Source organism: Crinia signifera, chromosome 12 (genome assembly GCF_055691185.1).
Source record: "Crinia signifera chromosome 12, ASM5569118v1, whole genome shotgun sequence".
NCBI classification, from domain to species: Eukaryota; Metazoa; Chordata; class Amphibia; order Anura; family Myobatrachidae; genus Crinia; species Crinia signifera.
This window is the reverse complement of record NC_139228.1, coordinates 27,806,986-27,828,778: the sequence shown is the minus strand read 5'-3', so window position 1 is coordinate 27,828,778 and position 21,793 is coordinate 27,806,986. Positions and strand designations below refer to the sequence as shown.

Here is a 21,793-nt window from a genome sequence, read left to right as displayed (position 1 = left end):
CTGCAAGGAGAATCATAGGTAAAATAGAAGTCGGAGGAAAGGGCACTGTAAAATGTTTAAACGAGACTTACTTTTATGAGTTTATTCCTCGTTCCAATATTCCGCTAATGCATTTTAAGTCTTCATCTCATGTTTTAGAGGAGTGAGATGGTTCTTATCATAACAGCGAGGAAAACAATCGCGCACGGAAGATTACTTGCGGAACATTGCCAGATATTTGGATAAAGTGAACACCTCCGGGAACAATCCAATAAGCAGTGAACACGGTAGGGGCGGAAGATACACCTGTGATAGAAATTGAAGTTTTGAGAATTTGCGCATGAAAATTTAGTGCTCGAGAGCGGGATGCGCTAACAATCGCCGGTGCATCCCGCCACACATCGCATCTACACCACATCGATACTAATCGCATATGAACTATCATGATCTAGTAACGGTATCCGGTCCCCGGGTCAACATATTAGTGTTCATTCTAGCACCCGCTATGTTTGAAAACCCATGCAGTTCCTCTTCCCTGCCTGGGGTGTCGCTGTCTGCTGTAGTGCTTATAGCACAGTGTGGTCTGTATATCAGCGCTGATATGCAAATCAGACCTGTGCTAGAAACACCACAGCAGACAGCGACACCCAAGCAGGGAACAGGAACTGCATGGGTTTTCAAAGATGGCGGGTGCTAGAATGAACTAAAGTAGCAGGGCATGCTGGGAAATGTGTAGTTCAACAACAGCCAGAGGGCCGAAGGTTCCCCATCCCTGCCCTATACCCATACTTACCTAATTTCTGGCTGCCCTTTCCAGGAGAGGGCAGAGCCAGCTCAAGGGGGGCGGGGCCATATAAGTGGCTACTTGTTTGGGGGCATGGCCAGAGCAATCAATGTTTTAGCCACGCCCCAGACAAGCAATGCCATTTTTAAGGCTTTTCACTGCAGTGTGTGGGGCTAAAAGCACAATTTGCATCATTTGACCTGCGGACCCTCCCACATGGGGGGGGGGTGTCACGGGAGTCAGGCAACTTTGCCGGGTGACCCTGCCTATACCATAACCCTAATAACATCCCGATAAGAGCTGACCTTTGTGATGTGCTCCCGTCACTAGACTAGACTACAAGGTCTGTGACCCTGGAGTCCCTCTGCAGGGTGACGCCGGCACCTGCAAGGCATTCTGGGAGGGATCCATGTCAGATCCCTCAACCAGTACTGCAGGGAGAAGGCCATAGGCTTCTATAGGGTAATGTTAGGTATAGCTATGCGTTACCCTGCACAACAGAAACCTGGAATGCTGGGTTTCTGCACAACAGAAACCCAGCATTGAAGTGGACTAGTCATGGCATTCGTCAATTCTTTGGTGCTTTTGTGGAATACATCCACAAAAGCACCAAAGAATTGACGAATGCCGTGACTAGTCCACTTCAATGCTTGTAAAGCTGTCACACCTTGGATCGGATTCGGTTTTCCTAGCAAAGCAAAAAAAAAATATAAAAAAACATGCAACTGAGCAGATGCAACAGAAGGAGGTAGATTTGGCTGGGGTGTGTTCAAACTTCAAACTGAAATCTAAATTGCAGTGTAAAAGTAAAGAAGCCAGTATTTACCCTGCAAAGAAACAATAACACCCAGCCGAATCTATCGCTCTCTGCACATGTAACATCAGCCACACCTGCAGTGCAGCATGGTTTTGCCCACTTGCATACCGTTGGCTTCTCGTATCCCATTACATTCACCTCTGTGAGTGACAGTCATTATGTCAACCATTCCGTTTTCTATTGCTGAGGTTAGTATCCCTAAACCTAATTTCAGCCTACCTCTATCAGTAAAATCGAATAAAACTTAAAATAGTAAATGACGACATTCTGACATTGTAAACGTCATATATGTTGTCACTTTGTGGGGGAGATGTACTAAGCCGTGAAGCATGATAGAGTAGGGAGAGCTAAAGTAGCAGCTCCTAACTGCCATGCCACCGCTGTGTTTTAAAAATGACAGTGCGGAGCTGATTAGTGATTTATCTCTCTCCAAGTTATCACTCTATAAGGCTTAATACATCTCCCCCTCAATGTATACATCCACAATGACTTTGGGAACATGCCATTACATCATATAGCACTTGATGCATACCTGCGTACTTTTTTCACTTCATTGAAAGGGGGGCGGAACGAGTCAACAAGTCCCGCCCCATGACAGTCCGCCTTGGCAATTTAGCCTCGCCCCCTCCCCGCGGACTCGTGAAATTCTGAATTTTATGCAGCGTGGAAGGGGGGGTATGGGGGTTATGCGGAAGACTTGGCCACCTCCCCGGGGAGCCGGGAGGGGACCCGATTTGTGGTGAATAAATACCGTGTAGAAAAGATGAGTCGCTTAGTGGCGTTCTTAGTAACCTTAAGGCATACCTCCCAACCATAGGCAAATTCTAGGAGGTGGTCCGGGGGTGCACCAGACCACACATTAGTCCATTTTGAATCTGAGTGATGGGGCTTTCCAACGAGCCCAGCCCTGTGTCTCTAGCCCCCTGGGATCCAGAGATACTGCCAGGCAAAGCTGGAACGTTTTCCCTATAGGATAACATGGAACCCGCTTATTCCGACCCCCACCCAGTTCAACGGCTGCTAGTTCCCCCTTCGGCATCACTGAAGCTTGAGGTTGATCTCAGTCGAACCCAAATCGCTGGGCCTTCAATCTGATACAAAGCTGGATCCATATGGGTTCATTGGTTCCAGGGATATTGAGGTTAAACAGTTTTTTTTTTTTTCATTTCTTAAATGTAATTTCATGTAATAACATTGTTTATGTTCTTTGAGGGCAGATTTCTCTGGAACCAAACAGCCCAGTTTCACGGGACCAAAATCATTCGAAGCCAACTCAAAAGTTCTTCAATATGATACTGGTCTCATGTAAATGGGTCAGTTGGTTCCAAAGATATAGCTGGTTGGTTAAAGGGGGGAATGGAGAGGGGAGTGGTTGTCTGTCCCCCGCACACCAGAAAATGCAGGGACTAGGCTGGTGTATAAGGGGTCAGCCTGGGAATGTCCCTGCATGATCCTGGGACCATATTTCCGGGTAAATCCCTGCATTTTCTGTTGTGAAAGGGGTATTATTTCAAACAGCCGTGACCTGCAGTGCTATAAATACAGCCGGGCAGCCCCCTGCTCTCTGCGCAGCTGTCAATGACTGTCACCCCTGCAGCTTCCGCTCCAATTCTTCTCCCCGCTTTCACCTCAGCCCGCCCCCCCCCCCCCCCCTTTAATCATGTGGTGCCGGTGCCCGGCATGCTCCCCCGACGTCACGCACAACAACAGCGCGCACAATATTTCAAATGTCCACTCGGCTAGAGGGGACACCAGGAGGGGAGTGGGAGCGTGCTCTGCGCTGCGCTCTGCTCCTCTCCCCATAGAAGCAGCTGCACTGCTCTCCATCTCTCCCTGCAGCAGCAGCGAAGGCTCATATAAAAATTTACAGTGTTTACATTATTTTCATAATGTGTGGCTTAATGTGTAAGGGGCAATACGGTGTGCAGCATCATATGTAAGGGGCATTATGTGTGCAGCATCATGTGTAAGGGGCATTATGTGTGCAGCATCATGTGTAATGGGTACTATGGTGCGCGGCATCATGTGTAATGGGTACTATCGTGCGCGGCATCATGTGTAATGGGTACTATGGTGTGCGGCATCATGTGTAATGGGTACTATGGTGTGCGGCATCATGTGTAATGGGTACTATGGTGTGTGGCATCATGTGTAATGGGTACTATGGTGCCATCAAGCAAGAACCCCCTAGCAATGAGCACGTAGGTAAGCAGCACTTATGTGGCAAATATGTAATGGGCATTACGGTTTGTTATATAGTATGTAATGGGCATCATGATGTGTGGCACAATGTGTAATGGGCATTATGGTGTGTGGCCTTATGTGTAATTGGCATTATGGTGTGTGGCTTTATGTGTAATGGGTATTACGGAGTTTGCTAAAATGTGTAATGGGCATTACTGTGTATGGTCTAAAGTGCAATACCACACCCCTTTTTGTGATACCACGCCTCCTTCCCATGAGGCCACGCCCCATTTTGCAGTGCGCCTACGCCGCGCAAAGGTCCCCCTGCTATTGTGTCTAGATCTGGGACCACCCATTACCATAATTCTAGATTCGCCTATGCTCCCAACTGTCCCGATTTTCACAGGACCCCAAGGATTGTCTTTAGGGGATGCGCAGATTAGTGGTGATTAGGTGCTAATAACTGCTTACGGACAAGGGCATACAAGCAGCTCAGAGGGTGCTGGCCATGGCCCCCGTGGTGACGGAAGCAGAGGGCAGTAGCACACGCAGGGCGGGTTTCTGAGTACCCGGAAACACCCCCAGGAGTCTAAGGGCCCTTTGCTGAAAGCTGAGGCTCCCCTCTTTCCATGGGTACAAGAATTTTAAAAATCGGCCCTTGGGAACCAGAGATATTGGACTTCAAAGCAGTGGTCCCCATCCAAGCCTGTTAATTGCTCTTACCAGTCAGATATTTCAGGTTCTGTCTGATTTAGGGTTTTTCTGAGGGTATATTCCAAAAGCTGGGACTCTCCTACTTTGAGGGACACTAGTAGCTTGTCTCTACTGTTCCCAGAACCAGAGATATCAGCCTTCCAGCAGCTGGTTACTGCTCCAGCTCCACACACCTGGTATGTAGTTTTATTTTCTCATTGGCAGATTGCTCTGCCTCCTGAACTCTGATCCCCTAGTCCCCAATATCATTTGGTAGGAGGGATTCTCTAGTTTTTAATTCCATTAAAATCTAATAAATCTATTTCTGGGAACTGGAGATATCTGCAGTCAAGCAAGCTGTCCTCCCACCAGAAAATTATGAATAATAAGCCCACTCCACTATACACCCCTCCTCTGCATATTAAACATCCTCTACCACCCTGGAAGTTGTGTATCAGGGCCCCTTCATTCAGCCCAATGCCCCCTTCTCCCACCATCTGTGCAGTAAAGGGGTAATTAGTGGAAATTACTGATCCAGGCCCTACATGCTGAGCGGTTGATATACTACCCCCTACCACCCGCGGGACATCAAAGCTTCCGCTCATAGCACCCCCACCCCTACCGCTGGAGGATCAGTAGGGGCCCAATACATTGCTATGCCCAGGAGTCTACACTGCTGTTGATGCCCCTACATGTATGTATGTATCTATATGTATGTATATGTATATACATATATATATGCGTGTGTGTGTGTGTGTGTGTGTATATATATATGTAAACATATGTGTATATATATATTATTAATATACATTTGGTCTATCTATAATACTTTAACTGACCCGGCATATACTGGGTCACCTAAGTGTTCATCTCCGTGCTTTGCTCCGCCCCTCTGGAAACCCCCTTCTGAAAATCCTGCGTTTACCCCTGGAGGGAGTGGCTATCAATCGACTTAACAGTGCCAGGTTCTGACTGTAGGTTCTGATGGTGGCAACAAGTTACCCGCTCACTTTGCGGTGGGTGGAGTCAGTAACAGGCAGTTACTGGTGGGAATAAACTAAAAGCCCCAAAATAGTCAGATTAAATAAATCTGATCACCGAGGTGCATAAGATCAAACCTTATCTTTCCATTATCTCTGCCTGACTGACAATCGATAACCGATAATCGCTTAGCTGGTGAAAAAAAAATTGGGTTTGCATACATCTCTGAATCAGGCCTTTTGCTCGCTCATTCGAAGACGCCCGATTTGCCAAATAGCGCAATTCCGTATATATATATATATATATATATATATATATATATATATATATATATATATACAATAGTTTTGGAGCAGCACGTCCACATAAATTCCACGATGCTGTATGGGTGCTGCAGCCTGGTTCCAGAACAACCTCCGGTTCCCAAATAAATCAATGTACATTCGGCGGCACTCCAAATAATGTCAGCAGAAGTCAGGAGTATGGCAACGTTTCGAGTACTTTAATTCCTCGTCATCAGGTCAACATTACACAGAAAAATAAACATTTATATACATACATACCAGTGCGTGTCCCTCCTCTCGCTCCGGACGCCGTTCTTCCACTTCCGCACATGTCATCGACGTGCGTCGTACGACGTCACTACGCACGGACGTCTGTGCGTCATGCCGTCCAGACGGCCTCCGTCGTCAAGGGGATAGGAATCTAAACATAGAAAAAGTTTTTTCTTAAAACAATCGGTAGGGTCGCCAGACAATTTGCAATAGACGTTAGAATCAGAAAGTTGTCGAAAGATTTCTTGCTTGTATTGTCCCAGATCCTGTATGACTATCGCCCCGCCCTTGTCGGCGGGACGAATGACGATGTCATTATATTTTGATAAGTCCATCAATGCTGAATATTCCTCCTGAGTTAAGTTGTTAGGAACTGATGCTGTTTTAGGAGGCTTTATTTCAGTTTCCAACATGTTGCAAAAGGACTTGATGGATATGTTATTAGAAATAGGCTCGAACGTCGACCTTGGCATAATCTTTCGCAACTGAGGAGGAATGTTGTCTGTGGTCTGCGGTGATGGATTATTAAAGAAATATTCTTTTAGTTTCAATTGTCGCTGGAGTCTGTATTTTTCGGATTCCCATTTAAGGCCATTGAAGCTGGTGGATGGAACATATGAAAGGCCTTTATTCAAATATATTTAGTACGTTATTATTGTATGCTATTTGTGTCTGCATGCACTTTGATACAGTTTTTAATCTTTTTTATTCCTTGGGTATTTTTTCACTTGTTCTTATATGGTGTTAATAAAGTTTTTTCTATGTTTAGATTCCTGTCTGGACGGCATGACGCACAGACGTCCGTGCGTAGTGACGTCATACGACGCACGTCGATGACATGTGCGGAAGTGGAAGAACGGCGTCCGGAGCGAGAGGAGGGACACGCACTGGTATGTATGTATATAAATGTTTATTTTTCTGTGTAATGTTGACCTGATGACGAGGAATTAAAGTACTCGAAACGTTGCCATACTCCTGACTTCTGCTGACATTATTTGGAGTGCCGCCGAATGTACATTGATTTATATATATATATATCTATGCCTTACATGTACCTCTACAGTGCGGCACCTGTCAGACGCTCTCCCGCGTGAGCGCTGTAACAGTCCGCTGCTGCTGCTGTGTCGGATCTAAACCCGTTTTGACACCGATCAGTACAAAATCTATTTTTGTCGCACAAATCTACGAAGATCGCAATCTGTCTGTTTTGAGGTAAAGTGCCTATAACAGGCCTGAGGATGCCGCATCGGGGTGCATCTCACTGCCATACTGTCAGGTGTCACATACACTCTGTCCTTCCCTAGTTGCACAGTTCGTGCATGATTTTGTTTGAGGACAGCGGAGTTATTGTGCGCCTGACACTGACAGGAATAATTCACTCTCACGTTCCACATAAATCTCGGCCGGATCCCTCCTGCAATCTTTGTTTGTTCGCTTAAACCATTATATTGTGTGATTGCCGTGCACCTCGGGTGACCTCTTGTTTAGCGGCTTTGAATAATGGCCTGCAGAACCAAATGTGTGGTGGCCATCATGCTTTGCAACCTTTCACTTATTGATTGTTGCCGTGGGAACAACCCCTCCCAATTTACTTCCCTTGACTAGATTTTACTTCTTGCGCTGCGGATGTATAATTATGTATTGGATTTAGCGTGGGGTGATCAGAATGTAAGAAGATAAACCAGTGTCATGATGTATCAGCACATTGCAATTACTGGCTTTCCATCAGGAGGCAGGAAATTAGTCCAGCCCTGTAGGCCGCAGCAGTGCGAGTACTGAAGAGATTGTGCTTTGCTCAGTAGCTACCATGTACTTCAGGCAGTCGTGTGTATCAGAGACCCATTGAATTTTATACTATGTTCAGAAAACCTTTAAGACGCAGCCATTTTGTGGCCCGACCTCTATGGGAGTTTATTTACTAAGATATGAGTTCTATTGAAGATAGGATATTGCCCATAGTGACGAATCAGAATCGACTTTTTATTTATTTAGCATCTTCTAGAAGCTAATATAATCTGATTGGTTGTCCATAGCAACATCACATCTTCTAAAGAATGCCCATCTTAGTAAATAAACCCCTATGACTGTATTAGGCCTGTCATTTACACATGCTGGAGTCAGCCATTTTCTGGCCTGCCCTCTATGACTGTATTAGGCCTATCATTTATACACGCCAGAGGCAGCCATTTTGTGTCCTGAGCCATACGGGTGCAGCTAACCTGTAATGATAACAGGGTGGCATGCAACATTTCAAGAGTGTAATACGCTCTACAGGAGCATTTGGCAAGCTCACAGATATTTGGGGCATACCACAGAGTCCAGGAAGTGTGCCACACTCCCAGGCGTGGCCTACTTCCCAGTGAAAAGCATGAGATGTGGAATGATGAAGGGCCAGATGCACAAAGCTTCAAAAGTGATAAAATGGAGAGTGATAAACAGCCAGCCAATCAGCTCCTACCTGCCATGTCAGAGACTGTGTTTGAAAAATGTCAGGCAGGAGCTGATTGGTTGGCTGTTTATCACTCTCCATTTTATCACCTTTGAAGCTTAGTGCATCTGGCCCAAAGTGCTTCTTGGTGAATCGCCTCATCATACCCCCTTCCCCTGGTGTTAATCCAGCCAAATGACAGTAGGACTTCTCTCAACCCGCCGGAACAGACAAAATTACATTTTTTATTAGGTTGTAAATCCTCATATGTGTCATTTGTCCCTGTAAAAGATGACAAAGAAATAGGCTTTATTGCCACGGATCTAATGAAAATATCACTGTAATAATGAACTAACACAGGCATTCCTGACCTCGTTCCTCGAAGGAACCCTAACATTCCAGGGTCTAAATAATATCCAGGCTTTAGCACAGATGGTTAACGCAAAATAGCCAAGGTACTAATTAAGTCACCTGGCTGTGCCATCGCTGGGGCCTGGGCGGTTATGGTGCCCATGCACGGTGCGATAGGCACCATGCATTTTGAACTTCTGTAGGTCTTATTGTATCTAGTTTAAAATGTATCCGATGTGATAAAGCAGCATGCGGTTTGAACTAGATACAATGCGATCTAGTTCAAAAAGTACCTGCAACACAGGAGCGCGCATCGCATCAGCACCGTGTATGGGCGCCATGAGTGTGCCTTGAGTAGCAAGGTTGGGAATGCCTTCACTAACAGTACTATAGTAGTGGGATAAATGGAGGGGATTGGACACTTTCAGCCAGTCAAAAGCGTCTGATGGTCTCCAGCATGTTTGTTCTTTGCATCAGGACCTACGTCCCAACTGTCCCACTTTTTTGCCGGACAGTCAAGTATTTTTGGGAGGGTCCTGGTGTCCCACTCGTGGGCAGCAGTGTCCCATGGTGGTGGTGGGGATGGGGGCGGGGGCAGTTGGGAGTCCCCTTCACTGCTTTGCTTAGTAGGAAACAGAGGTACAGGGGGCTGGCCACACCCTCAACCGTGATAGCAAATGGGGAAGTGGCTTGTGGCTCAGGAATCCCCACCCCTTTTTGGGAGCAGGTGCTTCATCCTCCTAACATCAATTGTCAGTAAAAAATTGTCAACTTATAAGCAACTAACATCAAACAAGCGGATCATCAATAGGCTACCTGATGCACAAGTTATTGAATGATGGCAAGAATATTTAATCAGTTCTGCAGTTTTACAATAGAAGACCGGCTACTTGGTGGTTTAAAGTGTTTCAATGCCCTAAATATTTGTCCAGAACTTTAGAAACAGGGTCGTATTTTTATTACAAATGCACATAGGAGTCTTGCTGGTTTTATGGTCTTTGAATAATTGATGTTATTAGTAAATACTTGTTTATAAACCTAGAAAGGTAACGATTTTTGTTTTTCACAACTGATCAAAGCTTTTCAAATGTGGGCCATGGTTTATGTATCGGGGGAAACACTTAAGGCCCCCTTACATTATGCGATTTGGGCACGATTTTGCCCGATTCGGATTAATCGGGCCGTGAAATCGTCCCAAATCGCATATGGTGACATCCCCTCCGACCCGATGCGAGGCCCCGTGCGCATCGGATCGGAGATGGGAGGTCGGACGGGCTGCACATAAGATTTGCTAAATCTTATGTGCTGCCCGGAGCCGTGCTCCCCCACAACAGGGGACCTACCAGAGTCAGGCGCAGGGAGCCGGGCAGCATCAGCGGGAGCAGGGGGGGCGGCGCAGAGTACCAGGGAGCCGGGCAGGAGAAGACGCTGCAGCAGCAGCACTTAAAAAAAAAAAGGGCCATACAAACGCATAGGAAGCCATTCATTGGCTGAGACCTCTCTCAGCCAATCAGCGATTGGCTGAGACCTCTCTCAGCCAATCGCTCATTGGCTGAGAGAGGTCTCAGCCAATCAATGGCTTCCTATTCGTTTGTATGGGGTTTTTCTTTTTTTTTGGAAGTGCTGCTGCTGCATCGTGTTCTCCTGCCCGGCTCCCTGGTACTCTGCGCCGCCGCCGCCCCCCCTGCTTCCTGCCCGGCTTCCTGCACCCCGACCCCCCCCTGCCCACTCTCTGTTTGCGGGCATATTCCTGCTGCTGTCCACCGCTCCCATTATCCCTGCAGCTCCCCGGGAGTGGCATGTGATAAATCGCATGCGATTTATCACATGCAAAACTTGGCACATGAAGTGCCATCGCATGTGATCCCTCCCGGGGAGCTGCTGGGACAATCGGGTCCGACTTGTCGTTATGACAAGTCGGACAAATGTAAGGGGGCCTTTAGCCGGTCACCGGGTCATCTGCTCCTGGTGGGTTCTGACAACATTCTTCAGAGCCATTGGCGAAGACAACTAACGCAGCCTTTAAAACTTTCCATGGCCGTCTCAGAGGCTCATGTGATGCTGTTTGTTGGAAAGGAGGACATTGCTTGACAGCTGGAGCCATAGCTATGACACTTCTGGGACAGATCCACTGACACAGAAAACGGCAGAGTGTACTCGGCAATTTCAAGTTCCTTTGAGCATGTCCAGCTTCTGTCTTTCCGCAGCCAGGTTTGACGATGCAGACAGAGGCTAAGATTTAGGCAGCTATAATATACTCCGCTTGTAGCTCTAGGCCATTCCTCAGCAGCACGAAAAGGAAAGGCCAGGCTTTTAAGAAGACAGTGACAACGCAAGGACGCCTGCTGCTTTAACTCCTCATTGTCTGCGGGCTTTTCTGACCCTGTGCTTCGGAACACTCCATCGCAATGCAACGTATATTGCAAAATACAATCACACCAAAAATAAAATGAGGCCTACACTAATAAACATATTGATTATATACGTATTTATGTTTTAAGTACTGATGACCTGTGTGATGACCATTTACTAGAGGCAAAAATCCACGTACTAGTCTTTGTCCACTCCTGGACCCATGTCAGTGATGGTCAGCCTGATAGACTACAACAAGGGTGGCCAAACTGATTCTCAAGTGCTACCAACAGGTCATGTTTTCCAGATCACCGGAGGATCTGTAGAATGTATCAGTTAGGAATGAATGCAGAACATGTTTAAAAATGTGACAGTTCGTAATAACTACACCTGACCTGTAGACTGAGAACCGGTTTGGCCAGCCCACCATTACAAGGCCGCCCATCTTTCCATCTACCATTCATTTCAATAACAAGTTAAAGGCAGTGGTTCCCAAACTGTGTGCCTAGGCTCCCTGGGGTGCCTCAGGCCACTTGCAGGGGTGCCTTGGGTTGGTGGACCAGGATCAATTCATATTATTAATGGTCATTGTAACAGGCAAAATTAGTGCTGGTGGCTGCCAATCATAATATATGTGGACAAATAGGAGCAAATCCTGTCCCTTGCCACACAACTGTGACATATAAACACAATGTACTGCACTTAATTTATATATTTTTTCTAAATTTCTCGATAAGAAACATTTGGCCTAGGGGTGCATTGAAAACATTTTGATGCTCTAGGGTGCCTTGATTCAAAAAAGTTTGGGAACCACTGAGTTAAAGGAATACATTGAATTAATGTGTAGATCCCACATCCTACTGATACAACTCATACAAAAGCCCCATCTCAGTTTTTATTGTTTTCTCACCCAAACCACCGCCATACCACCACTTACCCCAACAGATGTTTTTCCTGCATTCAGTTTTGTCAACATGATAAACTGTTAAACAATTCCTGGTGATCTAGTGCCATCTTCCCTTGTTCAGATGGCTCATCTTCCAGGTTGCCACGGTTGCGGGATTATCAGATCCAATGAAGGAACCTCCCCCTAGTGCCTGACTCAAATTACATTTCAGATGCAGACATGGTGAATCTGTCGTCAGTTTGAGGAGGTCAGTCTGGTGCATGTTGACATTATGTCAACATTATAACCAATGACATGATAACTGTTGACCTTCTGACCAGATACCCGAGATATGAAGTAAAATAATTAAGTGGAAAACACTGAATATTCTATTTTGTGCTGTGCTTTGTACATGCTAGATGTATGTTCCCATGGGAAAACATTGGGCGTGAAATATTAGAGTAGACCAGAAAAAAAAAGGCAATCTCAGTGGGCTAAGCGGGTCTTCTCAGCTGTCAAATACCCTGTTTACATCTGGAATTTAGGTCAGTAATGAATCTGTTCGGTCGTGTCAATCTGAAATGATCCCTGTATGGATAAGCGATGTGCAATTCTCCGTGAATCATTGCTAGCTCCTGGATATATGGTTCTTGCTGCCTGATCTATCTCACGGTGAGCAAGGTCAATAAAATGAAGGCATAAATAAGCCGGCATGCCATGCCTTTCTTGTATTGAGCCATCGCACACACGCACACATTGCCATCTTCACTCCCTGCCCTTGTCTGAGCAGTTTCCAGAATATTCCGCATTGATGAACGAGTTTTGGACACAGTCCCAAGCCCTACAGGAACTTCCCATTAATTGAGTTAAGACTTCTCAGGCAGGCCGATGGAATTAATTACATTTTCTGTGAAATCTGCCAGAGCATTTTAACAACTAGTAGCAGAGGAGGGGTTACAGGGCTGCTGGACTGAGATGAGATTACCGTTCACTTTGGACATCTACCTGGGGCACACACGAATGAGGCTTCATTTTTAAATGGAGTGTGTATAACAATATAGGCTATATAAGCCCAATGAGCAGAAGATTACCGGTAACTTATGGTGCAAGAATTTATCTATGGAGGTTATAAATTCACACACAGACTGTACGGGTGGTAGGATGGTATACAGTCATGGTATATGTATATATTGGAAAAGCTATACACAATGGTGTAGCTGTATGAAGCAGTGATAAGGGAGGAGAGGTGAGCCAGAGGAGAAGAGGCCTATGGCAACCAATCAGCTGATCTGTATTATTTTATATTATGCAAATTATAGATGTTACTTCAGTGCTAATAGGTTGCCATGGGCCACTTCTCCTCACATCTACTCCAATGTGCTGTTAGCGGTGCAGGTCTCCGTACTATGAGTTTGAAAAACTCAGGAGCCCGAGGTGTGCTCCCTACCACCAGTGCTGTGCCTAAACACGTGCAAAGGGGGCCGTGCGATCGAATGGGCTTATCTCCCGAAGGAGACGGGCCCCGTTTTTCCCCTAACCCCTCTCAACCATAAGGCCGAAGAGGGGAAAATAGGGAACGGTGGGTCCTCTTCACCGAAGCTTAGAGAGACCCTCTTTCCTCAACCCCCGGAAGGGTTAGGACGGTGGGTCCTCCGCACCCGAAGGTTTGGAGAGACACTCAGTGGACTTCCCTCCGTCTTGCGGCTCGGAGTCGTCCTCGGGGGGACCGCAGCTCTCCCCAAAAGGCGAGAGCTTTGGCACGTTGGGGAAATGGAAGGCCCGTAAGGGTCAACCACACAACCCAAAAAAACGTGACACACTACAGAAAACGTGAAAAAGTGCACGAAAGTGGAGAAGAAGAGAAATAAATAATAAAGAGGACCCCAGCCAGAAGGCCGGGGTGGGGGTGTGAAAAATTGTCCTACCCCATCCAAAAGGACGAGGTAAGGACGTGCAGCCTATCCTAGAGGGGGAAGTGCGCAGTGCAAGTGCTTACTTGTGGCAGGTGATTTGGGGATCACCCGTGCAGGTTCAGTACCCCAGAGTTTCCCCGGGGGCACAGTGCAGCCTCGGACTCCAGGCAGCCAGCGTCCGACCAAGTGTTTCTCTGCTCAACCAGTGGGCCCTTTCCGACGCCTGGCATGGGAATGGATACTCCACCGGGCTTTTTCGGTGAGTCTCCCCCGCAGAGGCCCAAATAGACCAACTGAGGAAGAAGAAACCACCTACTCAGTCCCGACGTTTCACCTCTCCCAGGGATTGAGTACTGGGCTGGGCTTTTTCGCTGTCTCCCTGGCCGGGGGCGACATGTTACCCCCGGACCAGAGAGCAATCTACTCGGTCCCAGCTTTTCCCTTCTTCCTGGGAGTGGATACTAGACCGGGCTTTTCGAGTGACTCTCCCACAGAGGCAAAGACCCCTGAACAAGAGCCCCATCTCAAAGCCCGATGCTTCTCCCCTCCCTACCAGTGGAGAGAATGGTATTCCCTCCTCCAACAGGGCATCGATACTCAGCCTTCCCTAGCCCTTGCCCAGAACATGAGGTGGATTTCTCACCTCATGCTCAGTAGCAGGATGCTACGGTCCAGCTTTTCTCTATTCTCTGCCAGGGGGCGTTCCAGACCCAACTGATAAGAACAGATACTACACTTGATCTTAGCCAAAAGGCCGAGAAAGGTCTCCGTACTATGACTGAACTTCCACCATAATGGGAGCACAGAATACCCCTACAACACAAGCACTTTAAAGCAGCCCATACCATACCTCCCAACTGTCACGATTACAGCGGGACAGTCCCGATTTTCGGGTCCTGTCCCGCTGTCCCACCCGCGGCAGGCATTGTCCCGCTGCGGGGGTGGCAGTTGGGAGACCCCCCAATCTAATAGAATAGACGCTGTGCTCATGCGCACAGCGTCTATTCTCGTATGAAAATGAGGTTGCGGCTAATTAGCATAAGCCACGCCCTCATTTGCATACGCCCCGTCCCCTTTTCGGACGGTGTCCCTATTTCTTCAGCACACAAGTTGGGAGGTATGCCATACACGTCCCGATGCGGGCGTGCGTTGTGGGCTGCAATAGCAGGGATCACATTGCATTGCATGTGCATGCATTGTGCATGCAATGCAATGCAATTTGATGAAACCTAAGTACAAAAAGTATGTGCAAGCACATACTTTTTGTACTGTGCGATGAGGTGCCGCTGGAGCGCGCACCTCAAAGCACACATCGGCTTAGCAGCATGTATGGGCAGCTTTAGTTCTGGTAGGCGTAGGATCATCAGACCAGATTTCAGGTAGATAGTGGTAGCTGGGACTGTATATGGAGAATAAAGGTAATATTGGAGAATAACATACCCTCCAACAAGACCCATTCCATTAGGTACAAAATGTTCTGTTCCTGGACTTCCCTGCCAGTGGCAGTTACAGAGGTGGGGCTCCAGCACAGTCCAATATTCAAAGAGGGGGAGTCACATCAACTGTCAGTGAGTCCAGGACAGTGATGTTTGAGGTGGCAGTAGGTGTGGCTCCCCTTTTTGAATATTGGACTGTGCTGCAGGCTCACATCTGTAACTTTCACTGGCAGGGAAGTCCATTATTAAGGAATTTAAGTCCGTAACCCTTATTGTCCAAAAAAATCATTGGGTTGTGACTTCTGAGAAGTCGCACACAACCCCCCAGTGGGTGCCGATTTATGTTTTTGCTGGTGGGTGCTCAAGCCTGTTGAAAGGCTCAACAAGTAAATACAGTGGCCCGGCATTGGGACTCTGGAGTTACAGGCACGTGGCTGCTCATTAATTCCTGTGGGTGCTCGGGCCCTTGAGCACCCACAGAATCAGCACCTATGCCCCCTTTGAGCCAGGTTCGGCAAATCCAGCAGATCGCTTCTGCAGCCAGTGCGACTCACAGGCTCTTGGTGCAATGTGCAAGGGACCGCGCATCACATTAGACAGTATGTCAATCACACGCAGTTTGGAGGCTTTTCATGCCATTAATCATCGCAATTGCCTGCAAAGAGCCCAACATGCATGTGAATCACCCTAAAATATGGCAAGATGTTCCCTAATAGTCCCCCCAGGGTACTGAACCCTCCCCCTCAGGAGTACAAGGGCCCCTAGCATCTACCCAACAACATGCCTGTCAGCCACGAGAACTCCTGGCTATTTAAGGAAAACATTGATTGAAATTTCTTGTCCCAGAAAGTTAAATCTGGTATCTTCATGGGGGTGTAACATTAGTCACATTTGTGATAATGACCATCCCAACCGATCCAGCTCTTCCTGGAGAACATGCCTCCCTTCTGATGAGTATGCTGCTCACTGATCCCGATCTTTTGTAACCCGATGATTTTTTTCAGACCAAATCCTTCCTACAAATATGTGAAATTCCTGCATAGTGTTTATCCAACTGGACTCAGGCCCAGTAGTGGTGCCGGCGCAGTACAGAGATCATCCTCCTGACTTGTGCTTACAGTATATCAATTTGCACTGATTTTTTTTCTTGCCGATGTCTACATATTCTTATTGGTGGAATCACCAGCTTTACATTCTCGTTGCTGCATGAAATAACTTCATCTCAAAGTTGATCTCACTGAATCTCATTGTTATCTATGTGGAATTTAGGGGATAAATGCCTGACAATACATTTCTCTTCCTATAACATATACAGTACTGGCGGAGAAAACAGTCACAGCTCCTGAGTATGAGAAACATAACTATCGTCATACAGCCTTGGTGCAAAGGAGCAGTTGCAACATGTACTAATATAAGAGAATTAAATAAATGAACATATATATTTATATATATATATATATATATATATATATATATATATATATATATATACAGTGGCTCTCAAATTCAATCCTCAGGACCCCACACAATTCATGTTTTCAGGTCACACGACAGGTGCACTCATTACTTACATTTTTAAAGATCCACAGGTGGAGCTAATTATTATAGTTCGACTTTGAGAACCTGTGATGTGATATATATATATATATATATATATATATATGTATACACACACACATACAGTATCTGAAGAGATGCAGTTATAAAGGTATTTAATTGACCAATGCACGCTTATATAAATGCAACATTCCAGCCCTTCTGAACTTTTATCAAGCAACTCCGCATGTACAAAAAGTCACCAGGCAAGTACAGTACATGTCCAGCTTAAGGAAATATATGGTGATAATGGGAATGAATTCCATGTGTGTAACTGCAGGTGCCAGGGAAGAGCTGCACAGGATGGAGCACTGCCCCTACAGCACCTTAAATATATGCAAATTAAAGACATTACTCACTCCCTGCAGAAACAATGACTGACCTGTGTTGCTTGGTTCAAGTGCATTTTGCTCCACAGCTTGCAGCAGCTGACTGGGTGTGGCTGGCTAACCAGAACACCTCTAAAGATCTCCCTTAAATAGGCATGGTGGGCGTGTCACCTGTCTGTCAATCTGGGGGAGGAGTTTAATGTACATTACATTAAACCTGTCTCAGAGATCTATGCCTATCTGATTGGCAATGCCCAGATAGGTGATTTATGTTAGTGATGGAGTCATTCTGGATTTTCACATGTTTGTGTCATTCTGATGAATAAACTGTGTACGTTGAACCCAAAACGTAAGCATGTGTGTCCCCTGTATGGTGCATTTGTCACAATATACACAAACCTTCGAACATGACCTATGCCATGAGGGACACAGTGCTCTGCCTCTAGCAGTTGCAGATATGAGGCTGCAGCACAGTCCAAAATTCATATAGGGGAGTTACACCTACTGCCAATGAGTTCCACACTGTGGTAGTTGGGGTGCCTCCCCTATTTGAATTTTGCACTGTGCAGCAGCTCCACCTGTGCAACTGCCACTGGCAAGGAACATTCCAGGAGGGACACATTGCTCTGCTCTTGGACTCCCCCTAAATGTATGATTGCCATCACCTGTTTTGAACAGGGTAGTTGATAAGAAAGGTGTTTCAAGACAGGTGATGACAATTATAAATTAAGAGGAAAGTCCAGAAGCAGAGCATACTGTCCCTACTGGAGAGGGTCATGATGGGAGGTTTGGGATATACTAGCCCAGGGTGGACAAAGTCTAGGTCAGTGGTCAAGCTTGGTCCTTAGGACCCCACACAGTTCACATTTTTCAGGTCACCCGACAGGTGCACTCGTTACTTACTGACACATTTTAAAAGATCCACAGGTGGAGCTAATTATATCACTTATGATTCTGTGAGGAGACCTGCAAACATGCACCGTGTGGGGTCCTGAGGACCGAGTTTGAGAACCTGTGATCTAGGTCAACAACAGTCACTAGGTTGACCACTAACTAGGTCGTCACCTACTGTGGTTGACACAAACTTTTTTAAGGTGGTTTTTCATACTTTACTATCCAAGTGGGCATAGAATGAGAACATATATTTCAGTTCAGCTTAATGACATTTGAATAAATTATCTATACCTCCCAAATGTCCTCCTGGTTTTCACGGGGCCATCCCATGTTTGGGATGGTCCCGCGTACCACCCAGGGCCGTCAGTGTCCCGCTGTGGGGTGGGGGGTGGCATTTTGGAGTCCCATGTGCACAGCATCTTTTCCTGGAGACAGAGGGGCTGGGGGCATGACCAGCGGCTCTGAGAAAGGGAGCCTCGCAAGAGCACAGCAAGCATAGGCCACGACCCTTGCTCCTAGGCCACTCTCCCAAATTTCACCTAAAGGTTTTGAGAGGGGAGCACAAAGCATGGCGAGTGAAGCGAGGCACCGTGGCGGAAGCATGGCGAGTGAAGCGAGGCACCGTGGCGGAAGCATGGCGAGTGAAGCGAGGCAACGTGGCGGAAGCATGGCGAGTGAAGCGAGGCACCGTGGCAGAAGCATGGCGAGTGAAGCGAGGCACCGTGGCGGAAGCATGGCGAGTGAAGCGAGGCACCGTGGCTTAAGCATGGCGAGTGAAGCGAGGCACCGTGGCGGAAGCATGGCGAGTGAAGCGAGGCACCGTGGCGGAAGCATGGGGAGTTAAGCGAGGCACCGTGGCTTAAGCATGGCGAGTGAAGCGAGGCACCGTGGCGGACGCTAACCTTGTTTCACGTCGACATCTTTCTTAGCCGACCTTTTTGACCATGCCGATCTAATGTATGTTGACCTTTTTCATGTGTTGACTTTTTGACTGTCGATCAATAGGGGTCGACTAAACTGTCGATTTAATTACCGTCTACCCTATGACCCTTACCCCCTGTTACTTGCTGGCCCAGATGAACAACGTTTAAAAGCTTATATCATTCAACCAGTTCTCATGGCCTTCCTGTACATCCAGTTACACTGGGGGTGCATTATTACATAGACAGGGTCTAGATAGACACTTAGGTCTACCGCAAAAGGCTGACAGGGTCAAAATGTCGACAGGGTCAAAATGTAGGTAGACATGAAAAGGTACACATGACTTTTTCAAATTTTTTGGTGTGTCAACATGGACCGCCCATTAGTGGAGCACGTACCCACGCACTCCGCTCCCCACACTCCGTGCTCCGTGCCATGCAACAGTATTATACTGTATTCTCCCTCTATGCCGACATGGATGGTGATAAAAAAAAAAACCTCAGGAAAAACTCATGTCGACCGTGTCAAGTTGACATTTTGATCATGTACTAACCTGAGAACTTTGGGATCTCCTTCGAAACTGACTTCAAAATACTTGTGAGTCCACTGTTCTCTTCTATCCTCACTAGGGGCCTTATTCTAGTTCACTCTTTCTGACAAAATCCTTCTTAGATGGACAAAACCATGTGCACTGAAGGGGGTTAGATGTAAAATGTGCAGAGAGAATTAGATTTGGGTGAGTTGTTTTGTTTCTGTGCAGGGTAAATACTTGCTGTTTTATTTTTACACTGAAATATAGATCTCACTTTGAAGTAAAACCCCACCCAAATCTAATTCTCTCTGCACATTTTACATCTGCCCCCCTGCAGTGCACATGGTTTTGTCCATCTAAGAAGGATTTTGTCAGAAAGAGTGAACTAGAATAAGGCCCTAACTCACTCACCTTTTCTGTCCACTTGTCTTTTTCCCAACCAATATTCCACCCTCCAACAAGTCAGGGAACCCCACCTTACCTGCATCGTACACACTCCCCCCCCCCCCCAGTCTTGCCCACTTGATATTATAGAACGCCAAGGGACTTAACACCTCCATACAAATATACAGTGTCTTCTGATCCAAACATTATGGAAACTTCAAAGGGGATGGGTTTATGTTTTGTTGTATCGAGGGACACATTTTAAGTATGCAAAACCACTTTGTTTTGCCTCCAAATGACACCAAAATAATGGTGTAGAAAATATTACTCTCTGATGCCCTACGTTTTGTATTCCACTCAAGCTTTAAAAGCAAAACTCTCAAATGTATCATTCTGTTATGAACCCCCTGGGTGCTGTTTAAGCAACAAGTCAAAGAATGTTGTTATATATTCAAAGGATGTGAGGGAAGATACAGCAGCAGGCGAAGGCAGAGACATTGAGAATCCAGAGTATGCACCAAAAGAAATGGTGACAATTGCAGTCTAATTCAGATCATGTGGTCAGAGTAAAGCGCTCGTACACATGGGGCGACCCGGCCTCCGTGCTGAGCATCGGGCATAAGCACAAAGAGAATATTGGACTACAATGCGGCCACTCCTCTGGAGCTGCCACTGCTTACCAAGATGTGCCCGAATTCTGTCCATCGGGATCCAACTGTTGGTCTTCTGTACCCAACGCCTTGAAATGACTCCACTATGGCTCAGTAGTTGCATGGGAAGCCATCTTGGCACTGGTAATGAAGCTTCCCTGGAGGAGCAGCACCATGGAGCCTTTGCAGTAGCACACTCCATTATCAGCAGTCTGCAACTGTCCCATCTGATCACACAAGTACTGAGACATGTGACCATATTATCCGTTCACGCTGTTGCTACATCACCTTTCAGGTGCCACATAAATAAAAGATAACAATAACATCTTTGAGCACATAAAGTATTGTTACGTATCTGCCCATAAACCTCACCAATGACCCATAGTACAATTCAGCTGTACCCACATACACAGTAATTCCTACCCACTCAGTAGGGACCACACAGAGAAGTTGGAAAAGGCTTTGGGAATTCCCACAGGAACAGAAGCTCCTCCAGCTCCCATAATGCAATTCATCATCATGCTGTCGCCATGTCCCAGGGTCATTCAATGCTATGAGTGCTTCTCTCTATTATACACAATGAATACAGACAAGGTCTTTAGTGTTTAATGAATAGCGTAGAACATATCTACGCTCCATCAGTTACAAGGCGCAAGGACAAGCTGCTCACGTGGACAGAGGTGATCTCTGTGCTGTCATTACTGGGGTGGATCTCTGCTCAGTATAACCCAGGCATTGGGGCAGATGTATTAAGCTTTAACAAGAGATTAATGCAAGGGTGATAAAGAGAGATAAACATCCAGCCAATCACCTGCCAACTGCCATGTTACAGGCTGTGTTTGAAAAAAGTCAGTAAGGAGCTGATTGGCTGGACTTTATCTCTCCTTATCACTCTTGTATTTATCTCTTGTTAAGGCTTAATACATCTGCCCCTTGTGCCTTACTGTACTGTAAAGGTGCCCACAGACGCATCGATCCCGGCGTGCGTTCTGTGCTTAACTAGCACACATAGCATCGCATCGTATGCCTTGTGCATGCGATGCGATGCTATGCGATAAAAAGCTAGTACAAAAAGTATGTGCAGCACATACTTTTTGTACCGTGCGATGAGGTGCCGCGGGAGCGCGCA

General features: G+C 46.6%; 1 protein-coding gene and 1 pseudogene across 1 annotated transcript in view; both read right to left on the bottom strand.

Moving 5' to 3' along the window:
* LOC146049518 (uncharacterized) overlaps positions 1-21,793 on the bottom strand; it is a 344,041-nt gene that overhangs the window by 142,838 nt on the left and 179,410 nt on the right. The window lies entirely within an intron of this gene.
* Positions 14,548-14,689, bottom strand: LOC146050918 (U2 spliceosomal RNA; annotated as a pseudogene).